General features: G+C 44.0%; 1 protein-coding gene across 1 annotated transcript in view; it reads right to left on the reverse strand.

Moving 5' to 3' along the window:
- The window catches only part of LOC127049203 (golgin subfamily A member 6-like protein 1), a 49,128-nt gene extending 48,615 nt beyond the window's left edge, over window positions 1–513 (reverse strand). The window contains exon 1 of the mRNA XM_050949760.1: window positions 370–513. The gene's annotated coding sequence lies outside the window, so the exon portion shown is untranslated. The remainder of the gene's footprint in view (window positions 1–369) is intronic.
- Between the last annotated feature and the right edge of the window lie 18,828 nt (window positions 514–19,341).

The raw sequence follows: 19,341 nt of genomic DNA on the forward strand, positions 1-19,341 counted from the left end.
ACTCCTAGTCTCCAGCGAAGAGAGACTGGCTCACTTCAGGCTCAGGCGGGGTTTCCTTCCCTGCAGGTTCGGCTGTGACTCCTCGGCCCGACCATCTCCCCTCCGGCAGCAGCCTCGGCTCCCGGCCGCCCGCGGCGGCAGGCCCCCGAGGCCGGTTCCCAGAGCCCACCCGTGGCGTCTCCCAGGGAGGCTCAGGGCAGCGCTGGCTCCGCGCCTCCCGCCCAGGCCCCCAGCGCGCCGGGGTCAGAGACCCGCACCCAACAGCCCGGCTCCCCCCGCCAGCGCTGACGTCACGGCGGGAGCTGCTAACGATGGGAAGCGCCCACGCGCCTGCGGCCAGCCGGAGCCGGGTCACGCGCTCTGCCTCACCTCGCCCGCGGCAGGTCCCTTCACGGGGGGGCACCACGGCCGGCGGCGATGGGGGAGGGGGAGAGAGTTTGGGCGGCACTGGACGAGCTGGAGGCGCCGCCGCACGCGGTGTTGGTTGCCAGGGTAACCAGCCCGGCCTATGGAGCCAGCCGTCCACAGACCGTTGCCCGGGGGTGCGGCCACGCGCTGCCGCCGGCGGTGTGTGGGGTCCTGCCCCCCGCGCAAGGCGGGGCCAACGGGCCGGGCTGGTTCCGTCCCGCAGGTGCGGAACCGGCCGCTGTGAGGTCCCCGGCGCGGTCCCGCGAGCTGGGCTTGCTCGGTGACAGCTGAAGGCGCTGCCCGCTGGGCACAGGTGGCGGGGGAAGGCGGCAGCATCAGTGCAGGGGCAAAGCGAGTGCACGAAGGAGGGGCCGGAAAGGGTCCGAGGGCGACAGGTTAAGAAGAAGGAGATGCGCTGCCGCCAGTGGCCGAGCGGAAACCCTGGAGAGCGCGTACCGGGGATGGGCGCTAACCCACTCGGTGAGCTAGCTGCAGGGGTGCTCCCGCGCTGGAGGATACAGCTCAGAACCTGCCGCGTCCCAGAGCTGTGTTCTGAAAGGGCCAGGGGCGGCCCAGTGCCCAGAGAAGGCTACACTTCTCCCTCGGAAAGGAGTATTGAGCTGCTAAGGGAGACTGGAGTCAGGGAAATATTTTCCCTACCTACCTCTGAAACACTAGAATTGTCATATACGATTTTTTAGTGTTGTTAAGATTCCCTTACCCGTTAATGTCTACCTAAAACTTCTGCGTGGTATACACATTTCCCTTAGGTGATGGTGGGTGCCTGAAGCACACACTTGTATTTCTCCACTAAGTATAGTTTCACTCCTTTAAATTATTTACTTTTTAAAATGTTTTATTAGTTTTAGCACTGCATCATTTACCGTCATTATCTTTGTGCAGGTGGATGTCATTAATTTACATTTTAATCAATGAAAATATTAATAGTTGCTAGTAGCTTCAGCAATCACAGCTGCAGCATTTCTAGTAACATTTCCTCTTTATGATTTTGTAATCTATAATTTTTATTCCTAAGTTATTATTCATTTTCTTTTTTAGATATAACACAAGTCAGTTCTTTAGGTTTATATGACTTCAAGGCTGCCTGAGTTCTTGGGTTGGTGCCAAAACTTCTTTGGTTTCCTTTGATCTATCACTGGCCCTTGGCAACTGATTTTGCATCTGTACCCAGCCCTTGAGGGCATTTTACCACTTGTGTAGAATGCATTTCCCAAATATTCAGTGAAGGCCAGATTTTTAAAGGTTGAAAACACCCAGCTGCTTCTGAAAAATCTCACTAGTGACATAAATATCTTTAGAAATCTGATCCTAGGGACACTATGCTATCTTGTATTAAATCTTTTTGAAAGGCAAATTTCTACTGTAATTTTTACTCCACCAATACACAGCTACATGATTGGCAAACAAGAATTAAAAAAATCAGGAGTTATGCACCTAAAAGTCAAGGAAGCACAGAGGCAGGAAGCAGGGCTATTGTTACAGCAGAGCCCACTACAGGAAGCAGGACAGAACAGCTGATGGCTGGTAGACGAAATGAAGGCCCTTATGGTCAAGTTGACCCATAGAGCTGCCCTCTGAAGAATAGAGCTAGTGTGATTCAATTTTGATTTTAGCCTCTATCTGCTCATTAGCCACTTGTGCTTAAAATCTTATCTTTTACTTTGTGCTCCCAGGAAAATTTAACTTATAAACACCCCAAGTCCCCATCATCTTACACCTTCCTTACACTAATAGTAGCATTAATAAGACCATGATTGCAGTATCAGCAATGGTGGGAGGAGAGTCTGGTAGACTGCAACAAAAATGTTTAAAGTTAGCTGAAAACATTGTGACGTTGTCTCAGCATACACGTATAGTGCATGCAGGACTCATCATCTGGCCCAGAAACGTGTAGAAATAAGGTGTGGCAGCAACTAGATATACTTTGTATTTGTTTCTGAAGCAGTAGTATGTTTTTATTGTAGGCAAGCCATGTAGCTGGTTTACTTACCCACTGGTGGAGCCAATCAAGCCTCACTGGGAGAAATGTTAGAAATATGTCTGCTTAGGCCAGCTAAGTGTCTTCAGTGGCTCATCAGTGCAAGACCATGCAGGTCATCTCCGAGTAATGGATTTGTTGACAGCATTGGGAAGTGTTTTGAAAAGAAGGCTGATGCTGACATTCTTAAGTAGCCAGGTACATACCCTATGTATTATGGCCACATAATAGAGATTTATGGCTGGATTAACAAAAGGTACCTAGGCAGCTAAATCAGGGGTTTAGGCTCCACAGCATTTCACAGAACTCTACCTGAACCCTGTAGGTGCCTAAATACACTCACTTGGCACCTACATTTTCAGGAATAAAAGTTCCCTAGACATTGACGTTTTTACTCATGAACACTCTTGGCCTGTGGATGCCTACTTCCTGCCTAAGACCCAGAGCAAGGAACCAGGGAAGATAGGCAAGCAAATACCTAAATTGCATGCAGGACCTGATCCAGTACCTATACTCTGAGGCTGCCTACTGGAGCTCGTCTCATTCAAAATCTGCCCAGACAAGGTAGTGCTACTGCTCACCTTATAACTTTGAGCCCCATGGTTAGAGAACTCACCGAGGATGTGGGAAATCCCACATTTAGTTCCCTCCTCAGTAGAGGGGAAAATAGATTTGAATGGGGGTTTCCCACATCCCAACTGAGTGCTCTAATCACTGAGCAAACAGTTGTAAGATGGACAGCACCACATCCTTCAGCCATTTTGTGTGGAGTGAGGCAGACATCTGCCTCTCTCATTCTCCCAAGCAAGTTTAAATACCTATGCTGCCAGATGTGAAGACTGGTTGTGAGTCATTAATACAGCTAGGAACCTCCCTGCAGCCCAGACTTAAACTCTGTGAGAGGGGCAGGGTTTAGAACCCATGCCTCTCCTCACCCTCTCCCGCCTTAGGGAACTCCCTATCTAGCATGCGATGTCTTACATACGACACTCTTGTTAAGACATCATAGAATGATATTAGCCTTTACTGTAACTACATCACAGTCTTGACTCCTACTCAATTTGTGATTCACGATCACCCTCAGACCCTTTTCAGCAATACTGCCATGTAGCCAGTTATTCCCCCATTTTGTAGTTAGGAAGAAAACAAACAATCACATTTCAAGTGAAGTACTTTGCACTTGTCTTTATAGATTTTCATCTTGATTTCAGACCAATTCTCTAATTTGTCAAGGTTATTTTGAATTCTAATCCTGTCCTCCAAATCACCTCCAACTCCTCCATGCCTGGTGTCATCTACAAATTTTATAAACACACTCATCACTCCATTGTCCAGGTCATTAATGAAAATAGAGTAGTTTTTCAGATACTGGAATGACCCCTGAAGGACCCACTTTTTTATGCCCTCCTAGTTTTGACAGGGAATTATTGATAACTGCTTTTTCAGTATGGGCTTTCAAACAGCTGGACACTCACTTTATAGTAATTTCAGCTAGCCCACATTTTCCTAGTTTGCTTATGAGAATATCATGTAGGACAGCATAAAAAGCCATACTAAAAATAAACTGCTTTCCCCCTATTCATTAGGCCAGTAACCTGTCAAAGAAGGAAGTTAGGTTGGTTTAGCATGATTTGGTCTTGACAAATCCATGCTGGCTCTGCCTTGTAACCCCATTATTAAAAAAATTGTTCCAGTATCTTTCCAGGTATCAAAGTTAGGCTGATTGGTCTATAATTCCCTATCAATTATAATTAATTATACCAGTTATAATTAACTGAGAAATGGGCTTCAGCAACAATTATGGACCAAATATTTAGGCCCGAACACAGTTATCATAAGTATACAATCACAAGAACTGTACAAATAAATAGCCATGTAGATGTCCTGCTAACTATTTGTACAAGAAACAGAGTGCACATTCATTAGAAAAGGAAGCCATTTCAGTTAATCGTAGAATTTTGGTCTCCAGGATCACTTCTCTAAAATAATCACTGTTTAGATGTTGATTTTATTTAGTTAACTTTTCCCTTTTCCTGCCCCCACCAAAATATTTGGGATGTTGTACAACATTCTTAAATGCAATAAAAAAACCAGAAATCACCCTTTAAAAAGTAAAATAAATTGAAGTAGTATTAGATGGATAACTTAAGTCCAAAACTATTTAAGAAGTCAAAAGAAAGCAGGTGCTTTAAACTGCAATTAGTTTATTAGGTACACAGGAATTAGTACTATTCAGGTACAAACTGGTTTACAGACAGATTCAGCTTGAAGATTTGAGCTGTATGACTGACAAGTTTTTCCTCCTGCTTCTTTTCATAGGGGGTCTGTCAGCTAGAAGCTCCATGCAATTTTTCTTATTTTCTGACACTAGCTTTCTGATGAAGAAACTGGCTCAATGAGAGAACATTTTGTCCATTAATTGAATTAGTGGCCTAGGACCTCATTATCTCAGGGTATGGCTACACTTACAGTTGTACAGTGCTGGGAGGTACAGCTGTGTAGGGAAAGCGCTGCAGTGTGGCCACACTGACAGCTTTTGCAGCGCTGTTGGGAGTGGTGCATTGTGGGCAGCTATCCCAGCATTCAAGTGGCTGCAACGTGCTTTTCAAAACAGGTGGGTGGGGTGGAGTGTGACAGGGAGTGTGGGGGGGGGGCAGAGAGAGAGAGAGTGTGTGGATTTTTGGAGCTGACACTGTTCTCAGCTCCCTGCCTTCCAGTCCTTAGAACTTGCAAGATACACAGCACCTACCTTCAATCATTTTAAAAGTTTTGACCCCTTCCCCCACCCCTCTCTTATTCACTAAATGCAAAATATGCACTCCTAAATAGCCTTCAGACCACATAAGCAGCTGCTCAACAGGGACTCCCCTCTCTCCTCAAGCAAACAGCTGAGAACATTCCAAAGCAATTCCCCTGCCGTCGCTCACTGGAGCAAAGAGCAGCTGTGTTTGTTTTTTTAGATAAGTAGCTCCGGGGAGCTTGGAGTTCAGCCATTCTTCCAGTTTGTTGTGGACAGGAATTCTGGGATACCTCCTAATACCCTGGAGGCCAATAACAGCGCTTTTGGTGGCCACACTTGTTGAGCAGCGCTGCATCACCAGCACTGCAATCATTACACCCCAAGCAGACCAGGTGTACAGCCAGCGCTGCAGCCAGGGAGTTGCAGCACTGGATGTGCCTTGCAGGTGTGATAGTTACTAAGTTGCAGCCCTGTAAACCCACCACCAGTGCTGCAACTCTCCAGTGTAGCCAAGCCCTCAGTTTCTCTCTCAGCCTAGGATCAAGTTCTTAGATCTTCAGCTCACCCTCTGTGAGGTCCTTTCTGGCAAATCTAAAACAAAGCTATCTATATAGTGTTGTAGGAAGGTGGCAGCTCAGCATTTATCTGTGAGGAGCAATTGCACACATAACCATGATTACACATGCATTTAGACACTTTAGGGTCAATTATGAGAGATATACAACACCTTGCATTTAGATAGAGTTTTTGATCCATACAAGCTGTGACAAAGTTCCTCCTCTACCTTGGTGGGTCCTGCACTTATTGGCAGATTTGCTCACCTCAGTGATCTTCCCCTCTTGTGGAACTCACAGTCTGGGTCAGCTCCAGTGTCTGATCAGGAGTTGCGAGGTTTGGGGGGAACCCGGGCCCACCCTCTACTTCGGGTGCCAGCCCAGGGCCCTGTGGATCGCAGCTGTCTATAGTGCCTCCTGTAACAGCTGCATGACAGCTACAACTCCCTGGGCTACTTCCCCATGGCTTCCTCCAAACACCTTCTTTATCCTCACCACAGGACCTTCCTCCTGGTGTCTGATAATGCTTGTCCTCCTCAATCCTCCAGCAGTTCACTCTCAGCTCTGCCGCTGCCGCCGCCTCTCCTCCTCCCTGCCTGACTGACTGGAGTGAGCTCTTTTTTAAACCCAGGTGCCCTGATTAGCCTGCCTTGATTGGCTGTAGATGTTCTAATTAAAGTAGCTATTTCCACTGCCTTCTAGAAAGATCTTAATTGGCCCCAGGTGCCTTGATTAACCTGGAGCAACTGCCATTTGGTTGCCAGGGTATTAGGGATTTGGTTAGCCTGGGGCTAACATACCTGTTTCTCAGTACTTTACTGTAGCCATCTGGCCTTGCCCCATCACATATCCCCCCCTCTTCTCAACACCATAGAGTTGGGCAACTTGGGACCCCAGGCAGTGTGCTCGGGAAAGGCCATCAGCGTTGCCGTGGTGGCATCCAGCCCTGTGCCGTATGCGGAACTGGAATGGTGGGAGGGATAAGAACTACCTGGTGACCCTAGCATTCTTTTCCTTATTTCTCTGCATCCACTGATGGGGTGCATGGTCTGTCACAAGAGTAAATCGCCGGCCTGAGAGGTAATAACGCAGTGTCTCCATGGCCCATTTGACAGCAAGGCAATCTCTCTCAACTACTGCATACTTCTGTTCTCTTGGGAGCAGCTTTCTGCTTAGGTAGAGGATCGGGTGTTGTTGTTCTCCAATCATTTGCGACAGAACCGCCCCCAACCCCACCTCGGAAGCATCTGTTTGCAAAATAAATTCCTTGGTAAAGTCCAGGGCTTTGAGTATGGGGTCATTACAGAGAGCTGTCCGAAGGTCTATGAATGCCCTCTCTGCTGTGTCGGTCCACTTCACCATGTCTGGACCTCAGGCCTTCACCAGGTCCATTAGAGGACTTGCCCTACTGGCAAAGTGAGGAATAAAACTTCGGTAGTAGCCTACCACACCCAGGAACGCACGAACCTGCTTCTTTCGGGTCGGCCGGGGCCAGTTTTGAATCGCCTCTAGCTTATTAGTTTGGGGCTTCACTATACCCCTTCCTACAATATATCCCAGGTACTTAGCCTCTGCTAGTCCTATGGCGCATTTAGCGGGATTAGCGGTGAGGCCAGCCCGCCTTAAGGTGCGTAGTACAGCCTCAATTTTCTCCAAGTGGGCTCCCCAGTCTGGCGTATGGATGATGACATCATCTAGGTATGCGGCTGCATAACTAGTATGGGGGCGCAGCAGCTTATCCATGAGGCGCTGGAATGTGGCTGGGGCCCCATGTAGCCCAAAAGGGAGGACTGTGTACTGGAATAGCCTGTCCAGGGTGGAGGACACTGTCTTTTCTTTAGCTTCTTTGGTCAGGGGAATCTGCCAATACCCTTTTGTCAGATCCAGTGTAGTCAAGAATTGGGCACTAGCCAGTCGGTCAACCAGTTTGTCGATGCGTGATGTGGGGTATGCATCAAATTGGGATACTTCATTCAGTCGGCGAAAGTCATTACAGAATCTTATGGTACCATCAGGTTTAGGCACTAGAACTATTGGACTGCACCACTGATTGTAGGATTCTTCAATAATGTCTAATTCTAACATTTTCTTTACTTCAGCCTTGATTTCCTCTCTTTTGGCTGCTGGGATTCGGTAGGGTCTCAGTGTTACCTTGGCTCCGGCGATCGTGCGGATATGGTGATAGGTCTCAGTCGTCCGCCCCGGTTTTGTAGAGAACACATCTCGATTGCCATTAATCATGTCAGCTGCCTCAACCTTTTGATTTGGCGTCAAGTCGGGTGATATCCTCACTTGCTCGTGTAAGTTATCCTTCTGGGGAAGGGTCTCCTGGGTGACTAAGCATGCCTCTCGATCATGCCAAGGTTTTAGAAGATTGATGTGGTAAATTTGCTCAGGTTTCCTGCGGCCTGGCTGCTGCACCTTATAGTTTACCTCTCCCACGGCTTCAATCACTTCGTAGGGTCCCAGCCACTGGGCCAACAGCTTGCTTTCTGCTGTGGGCACCAGGACCATTACTCGATCCCCTGGTTGGAACCGTCAAAGCTTTGCTTGGTGGTTATAATGGGTTCGTTGGGTCTCCTGTGCTTTCTCCAAGTGTTCCCATACAATGGGTGTAACTCGAGCTATCCGATCCCTCATCTGTAGTACATGCTTGACTATGTTCCTTCTGGGATTTGGCTCCTCTTCCCAGGCTTCTCTGGCTATATATATAGTAGTTCAAATGGAGAGAAACCTGTGGAGGCTTGTGGGACTTCCCGGATGGCAAACAGGAGGTAAGGCAATAGGGTATCCCAATCTTTCCCATCCTGGCTCACCGCTTTCCTGATCATGGCCTTGAGGGTCCTACTGAACCTTTTCCACAAGGCTGTCCGTCTGTGGGTGGTATACAGAGGTCAGTAGGGCTTGTACATGGAGCAATGAACAGAGATCTTTCATCAGCTTGGACACGAAAGGTGTCCCTTCATCAGTCAGTATCTCCTTGGGCAGCCCAACCCAGGAAAAGATCTGTAGTAGCTCCTTAGCTATTGTCTTGGAAGCTGTGTTGCGTAGGGGAATGGCTTCTGGGTACCGGGTTGCATAGTCTAGTACAACCAGAACATGTTGGTGGCCCCGAGCTGTCTTCTCTAGGAGCCCAATCAGATCCATGGCTATGCGTTCAAATGGTACCTCTATTATTGGAAGAGGTATCAAAGGAGCCCACAAGTGTGGGCGAGGGCTATGTAGCTGACACTCCGGACAAGAGGTGCATTATCGCCTGACATCTTCATGTACTCCTGGCCAGAAGAACCTTCGCAGGATCCTGGCCTGGGTTTTCTCTACCCCTAGATGTCCTCCAAACAGGTGACTGTGGGTGAGGCTCAATATGGCTTTTTGATGTTTTTGTGGCACCAGAAGTTGATGTATCTCCTGCTCCTGCATTTGCACCACACGGTACAGGAGATCTTTCTTCACTGTAAAGTAGGGTCCTGGACTCTGGACCTTCCCCTTCACTGGTGTCCCATCTATCTCAGCCACCTTTTTCCTGTTATCATATCTAGGGTACTCTGCCTGGTCCCTCCCGAAAGTCTCTCTCCCAGGACTAACCTGCCTGAGCTCCCAGGGGCCAGCTTCTGTTTCTTCCAATGGCTCATCACCATCATGGCTGGGGCCAGCCTCCGGCTCACCTTCCATGTTGGTAGTTTCTCTGATGGCTGCTTGTGTCCATCTGCCTACTAGCGCAATCTTCTGGCCCTGGGTCAGGATCTGAGTTCCCAAGGCCTTCGCAGCCTTCCTTTCTTTTTTTGTCTTCCAGGCCTTTTGGGGGCTGAGAATAGATCCTGAGAAAACTCTGAAAACATTGGGGGTTGACATTCCCCCAACGATGAGTCACTGCCAACAGGGTCCCCATCTCCCTCCAGCCTCTCGAGGGGGAAGTAAATTATCAAACCCTGGATAGTCCCTCCCAATGACTACAGGATATGGGAGTTTAGGAACTATGCCCACTGTCACCTCAATGGGGTTCCCCTGAACCTCTTATCTCCACTGAGATGGTGGAGTAATGGCTCACGGCCCCATGCACGCATGTCACTGCTACGCGTTTGGCTTGTAGCAGTTGGCTACTTCTTACCAGCTTGCCCGATATAAGGGTGATAGCACTCCCCGAGTCCACAAGCGCTGTAGTCTCTACTCCATTTATCTTCACTGGCCTGGTGTAGTTATGCGGGGCTAATGCGATGCCCGCAAGGTGGATAAGGGAGCATGGGACTTCCCAATCCCCCAAGTTGCATTGCATAGGCTCCTCGGTGCTGGGACACTGTGCTGCTATGTGTCCCCACTCCCCACATGCATAACATCTAAAATTGTTTCTAATCATTCCCCTATCATGTGGGTTAGGGGGTTTAGTCTCAGGGTTTCCCCCACTCAGGCCAATCCCTTCCTTCTGGGGTCTCTGCTGGTTTTCGGCCCCCCTCTTCCTCCACCTAGGACTCCCCAGGGGTTTGGCTGCCCCACCTTCCAGGGTTGGGGTTGGGTGTTTGCTATGAAAGGGGCTTTCCTTGGGTAGTCGGGTCAATTCCCTGGCTGTCATGCATCTTTCTACCAGCGTGATCATCTCATCATAGGTGGACAGATCGTTCTGGCCTACCCATTTGTGGAGATCTGGGGGCAGTGCCCTCATGTATCGGTCGATGACCAGAACTTCTAGTATCTCTTCCGGACTCCGGGACTCTGTTTGCAACCACTTTCGTGCAAGATGGATGAGGTCATACAGTTGGGACTGCGGGATTTTGTCTTCCTGGTACCTCCACTCGTGATACCGCTGGGCCCGCACTGCAGTTGTTACCCCAGATCTGGCCAGGATCTCTGCTTTCAGCTGGGGGTAGTCCGCTGCAGCCTCTTCAGGCAGATCATGGTAGGCCTTCTGGGCCTCCCCACACAGGAATGGGGCAAGGATGCTAGACCACTGATCTCTAGGCCAGGCCTCCCGTAGGGCTGTCCTCTCAAAGGCCAGAAGGTATGCCTCTACATCATCCTCCCGCGTCATTTTCTGCAGCCAATGGCTGGCCCATATGAGCCATGTCCCATCATGGCCACGGTTCAGCTCTGTAAGGGTCTTTACCTGGTTTACCAGTTCCCGCAACATAGCCCGGTCTTGAGAAGCCTGGTCCATCAGCAGGCGATTAGTCTCTTGCTGCAGCCGCACTGCCTCCTGTTGGGCGGCTGCCTGGACACGGGAAGCCTCCTGCTGCGCCGCTGTGACTTGTATCAGTGCCCGCACTATGTCATCCATTGTGGTGACATAAACTCCCCCCTTTTTTTTTAAATCACCCTCCTTTTTTCCACCATGCTGAGTACACCAAATATCCCACACCTCACACCAGTTGTGACAAAGTTCCTTCTCTACCTTGGTGGGTCCTGCGCTTATTGGCGGATTTGCTCACCTCAGTGATCTTCCCCTCTTGTGGAACCCACAGTCTGGGTCAGCTCCAGTGTCTGATCAGGAGTTGCGAGGTTTGGGGGGGAACCTGGGCCTGCCCTCTACTCCGGGTTCCAGCCCAAGGTCCTGTGGATCGCAGCTGTCTATAGTGCCTCCTGTAACAGCTGCATGACAGCTACAACTCCCTGGGCTACTTCCCCTGGGCCTCCTCCAAACACCTTTATCCTCACCACAGGACCTTCCTCCTGGTGTCTGATAATGCTTGTCCTCCTCAATCCTCCAGCAGTACACTCTCTCTCTCAGCTCCTTGCCCTCTTGCTCCCAGCTCCTCTCACACGTTCCTTCTCCTCTGGCTCCTCCCTGTCTGACTGCCTGCCTTGATTGGCTGCAGGTGTTCTAATTAAGGTAGCCATCTCCACTGCCTTCTAGAAAGATCTTAATTGGCCCCAGGTGCCTTGATTAACCTGGAGCAACTGCCATTTGGTTACCAGGGTACTAGGGATTTGTTTAGCCTGGGGCTAACATACCTGTTTCTCAGTACTTTACTGTAGCCATCTGGCCTTGCCCCATCACAAAGCCAATATGCTTTAGTGAGGTGAGTAGGCATTATTATTCCATTTTTACAGACAGAGGAAACTGAAGCACAAACAGATTAAGAAATGTGCCCAAAGTCACTCAGTGGCAAAACGGGGGCTAGAAAGCAAGTCTCCTGACTCCCCTCTGATAAAGTCTGATCCAATGAACAGACTACGCTCAGAGACATCCTAGCATGTGAATTAAAAATCACTGAACCCTATTGATATTCATTTACAAAATATAGACAAGGCATACCACAAGTTTCAATCCCTGAGAAATAGGTACTCTAGATGATGGGCACACTACTGGCTAAGCCTTAACACTTGAGAGCATCCTTACAGTGATTAGAAGAATGGTTCTGGAGAATAACTTTTTATTTTCCTGTTTCAAAAAGTTATCTAAAGTACTTGTAGACCTTTTGCAAATCAAACAAAGCACCATTCTGTCAATACTATCAATTCAGTATTGTGAAAGTCAGTACCCCCTTCTCAGAGAAGGCACCTTGTTTAATTAAAGGGCCAATATGTTTCCATTTGCAGTTACTGCTAATGTTTCAAGTGCAGTAGAGCAGACTTCTATGCAATTTGCTTTTAAAATTTCATCACTGCAAAGGAACAGATCTTTGGAAAGTTGTTCTACAAAACAAATTAACATTTCAATGCATGTAAGATTTTAATCCTAATCATTTTACCATTCCACAGTAGGATACAGTTTAGCCTTATATGGAATGTGCTAATATTTTTTTAAAATAAATAAAGAAGTTTTGAGATATTGCCATGGGGAGAGATTAACTATTTAAAGAAAGTTAAATATAGGGAATTGAAAATTCAATTTAGTATAGCAAAGATGTTAAAAGTAACAGATTGAAGTGATGTATTTTCACAGAATACTTTTGTTAAAGAATTATAACATTTTAAATATCCTTCAAAGAGATTAAGTTGTATAATGATCAATCTAACATGACCACTGTTAGAGCTTTTTGCCTAATTTGTACAGCTACAGAAGTTGGGTCTTTTGCTTGCAAAAAAGGATTCAGAAACATCAGTAGCTTTTTCTTCTCCAAAACTTTATTAGGTAGACATTATTAGATGACACTGTACGACCCTCAGCATGCAAGTAAAGAAAAACTCCACTGTGTATACCTTCACACAATCCATATGTTAACACACTCAGAGCACGGTTTCCCAAGATTAGGTCTAGAACAGGTGAAGTGCATTCAGATTCTTTTTAACATCCTCCAATTTCATCATGAGGAAATTTCCTTTCAATTCCTCATAAATAAGGGATATTAGAATATTGATGAAAGTCAAAGGGATGCATTCAAAAGCACTGAAGCACCCTAAGCTTCTGATTTATGAACTTCACCCACAGGATATACACCAGATTCACTGGACACTCTTTACTGAAAATGCCTACAGTAAGTGTGATTGGATTTAGCAAAGTGGAACAGTACAATGACATACCTATACATGAATATTAGTGAGGTACCATTTTGAAAATAAACTTAAAAATTTCACTTAATTTCAAAAGGTCCTGTCCAGCAGGATGACACTTTTCCTTGTTTCCATGTTTTTGTACATGTGCATATACAACCTGTGTTTAAATGTTTTTGAAGAACAGGATTCATTGTAATTATTAGTTATACATTCATTAGAACAAGTTTAGTCAGACACTACTATGGCAGATTGTACAGATGATGATAGAGGACAAACATTGTCTATAGGCCACCTAAAACAAAAGGCACTCAAAAGGAGAGCAAAAAATATTCGTTACAAAACATTGACACAAACTGAAGCAATCGTGGAGGAAGCATATTCAGTAATAGCCATTGATATAACTCTAAAGTATCAGTCTGGAAGGTAGATTAGTAAAAAAAATACTGCTTAAAATCATCTATTGAGATTTTTTTTTGTCAAATTACTGTAGCATAGAGATGTTTAGATTAACATTCACAAATTTAGTATAGACATAATCACTCTTGCTAAAATGTTGTCTTAAATTTTGCTGAATAATGTAATTTTCAAATAGAAACACAAGGTAAGCATTGTCCATTATCTTTCAGTATTTTGCATGGAAACAGAGAGGAATGTGCTTTTGCGGGAACAATTTGTTACACAAATACTACATGTTTCTCTTATGATAGCTGAAGTCTTATGATACATGATCTCTCATTCTGTAGGCTATAGAGTACTTAATTCTGATAAATTTAAGATAATACAAGAATAAAGCTATTGGTATGAGAGGGTATCAACAAGGGTTATGGCAATTCAATAAGTCTCACTGAAATGAGACTCAGTCAAATTCCCTGTTCTTAGTAACTTCAGAATTGTAGTGTGTCTGACTGAATCCTAGTGAAGTACTTGTATGTTTCTTTATATAAAAAGTCAAACTGCAGGTGGAATTAATAATTTCTTCAAATATTTTCCTTACTGTAATTTAAGCTAACTGCACTGAATGAAACATATTCTAGAATTCAGAAATTTCAGTAACAGGAAAGGCTCTACAAAACAAAATCCCTACAACCTTATCTTTGGTCAAACTAAACAGAGTATAGAAAACAGTTTATAAATGAAGCCTATTTATGACCATAGTTTCATGAAGAAATAATTTTCCAAAACAAGCATCAGTTTTCATCTAAAAATCAGTTTTCCTGCAGTAATTTTCTTTTGACAATTGACATTTTATTGGTCTAATTTTTATTTAGATTTTCAACCGTTCAGAAGAATCTACAAAAATTCAGAAAGAGAATATAATCCTTATTCTGACACCAGATTTGAGGAAAGAGACAAAAAAAAGGGATCAGTAACTTTTTATGGTACATATGTAAGTACTTCACGCGATCTATAATATAGTGGGTAAATCCTGGCCTTCAATGAAGTCAGTAGGAGCCAGGACTTCACCCAATATTCTCACAGAAGGAAGGAATCTCATCCTCCTTTTTGAGACAGAGGGACAACTAATGCTGCTTACTCAGTATGGCCTGTATCTGTTTCAAATTAATTCAAGTCTCTTCACACAAAACTAATAGCAGAACTAATAGAGGGGTAGGGGGCAACTGCCCCTCCCTCCCCCATGGGTCTTTAGGTGTACGTGTGGTGTCTTTTCAAGCATATTATGTAACTGACGAAAGGAGGTGTATGACAACATTTTCAGAGGGAAAAGTTTCAGCCCATCATCATGGAGGGTCAGATATTAGCCAGGATGTCTCTTCAAGCATCCTTGGATGCCACAGACACTGCAAGCGCACCCCAAACTCACCCAGCAGCATCTGATCCTGTCTCATGTGGCTGGGCCTGGCTGGCCATTTCAGGAATTGCAACATGGCACACAGGTTCAAGTGGTATAGCAACCCTGTGAGCCACATCACGACACTCATTCAAATTTGGCCTGGCTGCCCGTCTGTTGTGATGAAAAGGTGACCAGGCCAAACCTAAATGGTGCTCTGATGACCTGTGTGCTAGGTTGTAATACCCAGAGTAGAGAGCTAGGTTCGGCCCTGTGGGTCAGCAGCCACCACTGCTATGTGAGTGCGGGGCAGGCTTGCTTTCCAGCCCTCCCCCGCCCCCATCCCCAAGGCCTCCTTCCTGCATTGCGCCAGGATTAGGGTTCTGGTGCCGGGATGGAGGGTGCAGCTGCAGGAAGTAGGTACTCCCTTGGCAGGGCAAAGAGGATGCAGCTACAGAGAAGGAGTACACGCACTGAACAGGGAGTCTCCACAAATAACCTAGTGCCCTCCAAGGTTGTAAAACCTGGCTCCACCACTCTCTGAAAGGTTGTGTCAAAACTGACAGGTACTTTTATTAGAAGACAAAATGAACACTGACAACACATATTTAGATGCATTTCTGGAAGGGGGCGGGGGTGAATAGTAGTTTAAAAAAACAGAAAGACAGGATTAAGATCAAGCAAAATTAAACAGATGAGAGTACCTTTCTTGTTCCTAAAATGTATTATGTTGAAATATCCCTGTTTCAGAATAAAAGACTTTTGGCCTAAAGATGTCTATATATAGCAATCAACTTGTCAATATTTCCTATATGGCTTTTTTATAAAGGAAAACTCAACTGATTCAAGCAATAAGGCACTAACATAGGTTAATAAAAACATGCTGTCAATACACAATACACTAAATCAAAACTGAAAAGCAAGTGTTAATATTATACTCACTTTTCCAATTTGTAATGGCCTTTACGTTTCTCTCTCTGTTGACTAGCTAAGAGACATATTAGAGTCCTAGTCATGCATGCATCTTTTCATTTTAAAATTTCTAGACAATTACTTACTTGATGAATCCAAATTCCCTCTTGCCCCAGCATTCCTATCTACTTCATATGAGGGGAGAAAGATTTGTCACCGGTTTTGCTGGAAGTAGGATCAGCACCTGTGTTCTGAACCACGCTAGAAGCAGGAGTAATGTTTTTATTTTCTCACCATATATTGTACTTATCTATATCAGATAAAATAGGTTATTTTTTGTATTTCAATTATTTAATTGCCATTAAAGATAAGACGTTTGGCCCTGAACAGTTCAAGATTGGACAAAAAAAGATTTTGGGCTGTCAAATTTTGGAATTTTTTTAGAAATTTAATTTAAAATGCCAATGGAGACATTGGTAGTTTGTTTTTAAATTTTCCCAGAGAATATAATAGGTCAGATCCTCAGCTTTTATAGACCTGCCTAGCTTCACTGAAGTCTATTGAGTTACATTAATTTATACTAGCCTAAGATCATTCTCTTTTTAGGAGCCATTGCTATTAAACTGAACAATATTATATAATGATAAAATTCTTATACTATAATTCAAATGTAATACTATTTATACATGCTAAACTGCATTAGCTAATAGTAATACTGTACCAATATTGTCTCAAGTGGTCAATTTTAAATGCAGTTATTTCCTTCTTTAGCCACTTTAACAATCAATCAGTTTGTGAGCTGGGAATATGGTTAAATAAAATATATAACAACTGGCAATAAGGTAAACATTCTATTATGAGGTGGCACAAACAGAAATGTAAATTTACCTCCTTGTACTTGCAATTTCTGGATATGAAGCAGGAGAATGTAGATTGACATGAAAAATTCTTAACTGCAATTCCCATGTTAAAAAAAAAAAAAAGTGGGGAGGGGAGACATGGCTCAGGATTGAACCTGCTTGGCTTCCCCTGGAGCTTGAATCAGATATGAGCACATTTCTTGACTGCATTAGCAATTTACAAGCAGCAGTGTTAGTATTTAACAGCTTGTTTTGACTGCATGTTTTTCATTTCACCTTTTTTCCTTTGTAAAATGAGGCAATCATGGGATCACATTAGTAACTTTATGCTGAGTTAGCGACAATAAATAATTTTAAAAACTTCTAACAAAGTATTTTTGTCTCACCGTTTTCCACAAATTTCCTAATTGCTCATGCCAGGTCTTCTGTAACATTATAGTTGGAAATGCACAGGGCTGGCATGCACTGATGTTTAAAAGGATCTTGCATGTACTTTTTGTTCAATTTTTTTTATAGTGTAAAAGTGGGTCTCTCTCTAATAATTTACAAATAAACCTCTGCCATTTTGACTTTGATCCACACAATAATTTCAGATTTACTGTTCAGTTTTTCAAATGAGCCAAACAGAAAATGAAAGGTTTTCTGCTGCACTGTATGCAGTACTTTTTTTTTTTCCTAATTACTATTGAGAACAGGGCCTTTAAATTTTATATAATAAGACTTGCAATATTTTTTAAGGGGAAAGATGAGCCGTATTTACACATTCAGTTTTACTTTTCTAGGAAATAAGTAACTGTATCTTACTTACACACTCTCATATCTCAAATACATCATGCATTCTATGATCAAGTTCCTAATCTACCGTAGGTATTGGCAAGTATTTTACTGCCATATTAAAAAGAGCATTAATGATTAAATGCCTTTCACTGCTAATGTTTCCACTTTTTATAGGAAGAGAATATAGATCAGGGGTAGGCAATCTGTGGTACGCGTGCTGAAGGCGGCACGTGAGCTGATTTTCAGTGGCACTCATACTGCCTAGGTCCTGGCCACCAGTCCAGAGGGCTCTGCATTTTAATATAAATTTAAATGAAGCTTCTTAAACATTTTTAAAACCTTATTTACTTTACGGACAACAATAGTTTAGTTATATATTATAGACTTATAGAAAGAGACCTTCTAAAAACATTAAAATGTATTACTGGCACGCGAACCCTTAAATTAGAGTGAATAAATGAACAATTTTGCTAAGTTCAACTCAATGGTATGAAAACTTACAAATACAGTCACACTTTAAACTCATATTCATTCTTTTTATGTATTTTGATTTTTCTTCCCTCTTAACAAGCCAATTACTCCTATGTAAGTGTAGTCAAAATGTTGAATCATGACATCACTGTTTTCCATGTCAGGCTGGTTTCTGAATCACAAGACTACTTCACTGCAAAACAACAAATGATAAAGCTGGGTTCTGAAAAAGTTTCCCTGATGTAAATATCTCTACTACAATAGGTAAAATGCCAAAAAATATTAGCAACTCAAAAACTGCTAATTGTATATGAGTACTCTTTTTCAAGTTTGTCCCAGTGTGAAAGTCCCTCTTTAAAAACTCTGGATGTTTGCTGATTGCAGTTCCTAAAATTTACTGATGTGGGTCTGCTGAATAAGGCTGGCTTTAAAAAAATGCCTAAATTAACACTATAAACTAAGTGGTTTACTAGTATCCCAAAGAGGAAAAATGGCTATGTACTATTACAAGTCAACATTCCCTTAGCATGGGACCTTCCAGAGAAAGCAATTTGAGACCAGATCAACTCTTCTACCAGAAAAAAGTTTAGTCTCACTTCCTCGCAAAAAAAACCAACCAAACAAAAACTGGTGCTATGAGGCGCTCAGAGGTTTTGATAGAAAAGAGATGGGATGCCTTACAAGGAAGTAGAGGAGAGCACCCTTCTGAAAAATTCTGCTCTTACAGAAGACGTAAAATCCTTAAACATAATTTCATGTAACTTGGTCAAAACATTGTAGGCCAAATTTACCATGGCATAAAAATGGATGCAACTTCAGTGACTCCAATGGAGTTGTGCCTGCAGCAAAAACCAGCAGCAAATTTGGCCCACTGCAACTAAAAGGCTACTGATGAAGAAATCATGTAATTCTCTTCCAACAAAGTGATCCTTTAGGATGCTTCCCATCAGCAAAATTCAAAGTGATCTAATCTAATATAGATTTAAGTTATGATGGTCCATGGTTCACATCCACAACTTAGAACTACACAGCCATAACCATGGCCAAGAATTATAAATGGTATAAGGTACACTTTAGAAAGAAATGCCACAAGATTTAAAAGTTCAAAGTCTGGAAAAGTAATCCGTTTGGCCACTGAATTTGAACCAATTTCCCCAGATACACTTGGCAAAAGAAACTATTAAAAACTCTAAGAATCATTTCATCACTACAGATGTAGAGGACTAATAATTCTCTGCTTACAATAAACAGATACACTGTCCTGTCTTTAAAAAAAAAAAAAAATGTCCCTCTGACAGCTGTGACTCTTTGGAAAAACGGACAGCTCACTGACTAAACAAAATTCATAGTGGCAATGCAAATACTTTCAAGTATTATTGGCAATATTCACCTCACATTATAGA

This window comes from Gopherus flavomarginatus, chromosome 4, assembly GCF_025201925.1.
Source record: "Gopherus flavomarginatus isolate rGopFla2 chromosome 4, rGopFla2.mat.asm, whole genome shotgun sequence".
NCBI lineage: Eukaryota > Metazoa > Chordata > Testudines > Testudinidae > Gopherus > Gopherus flavomarginatus.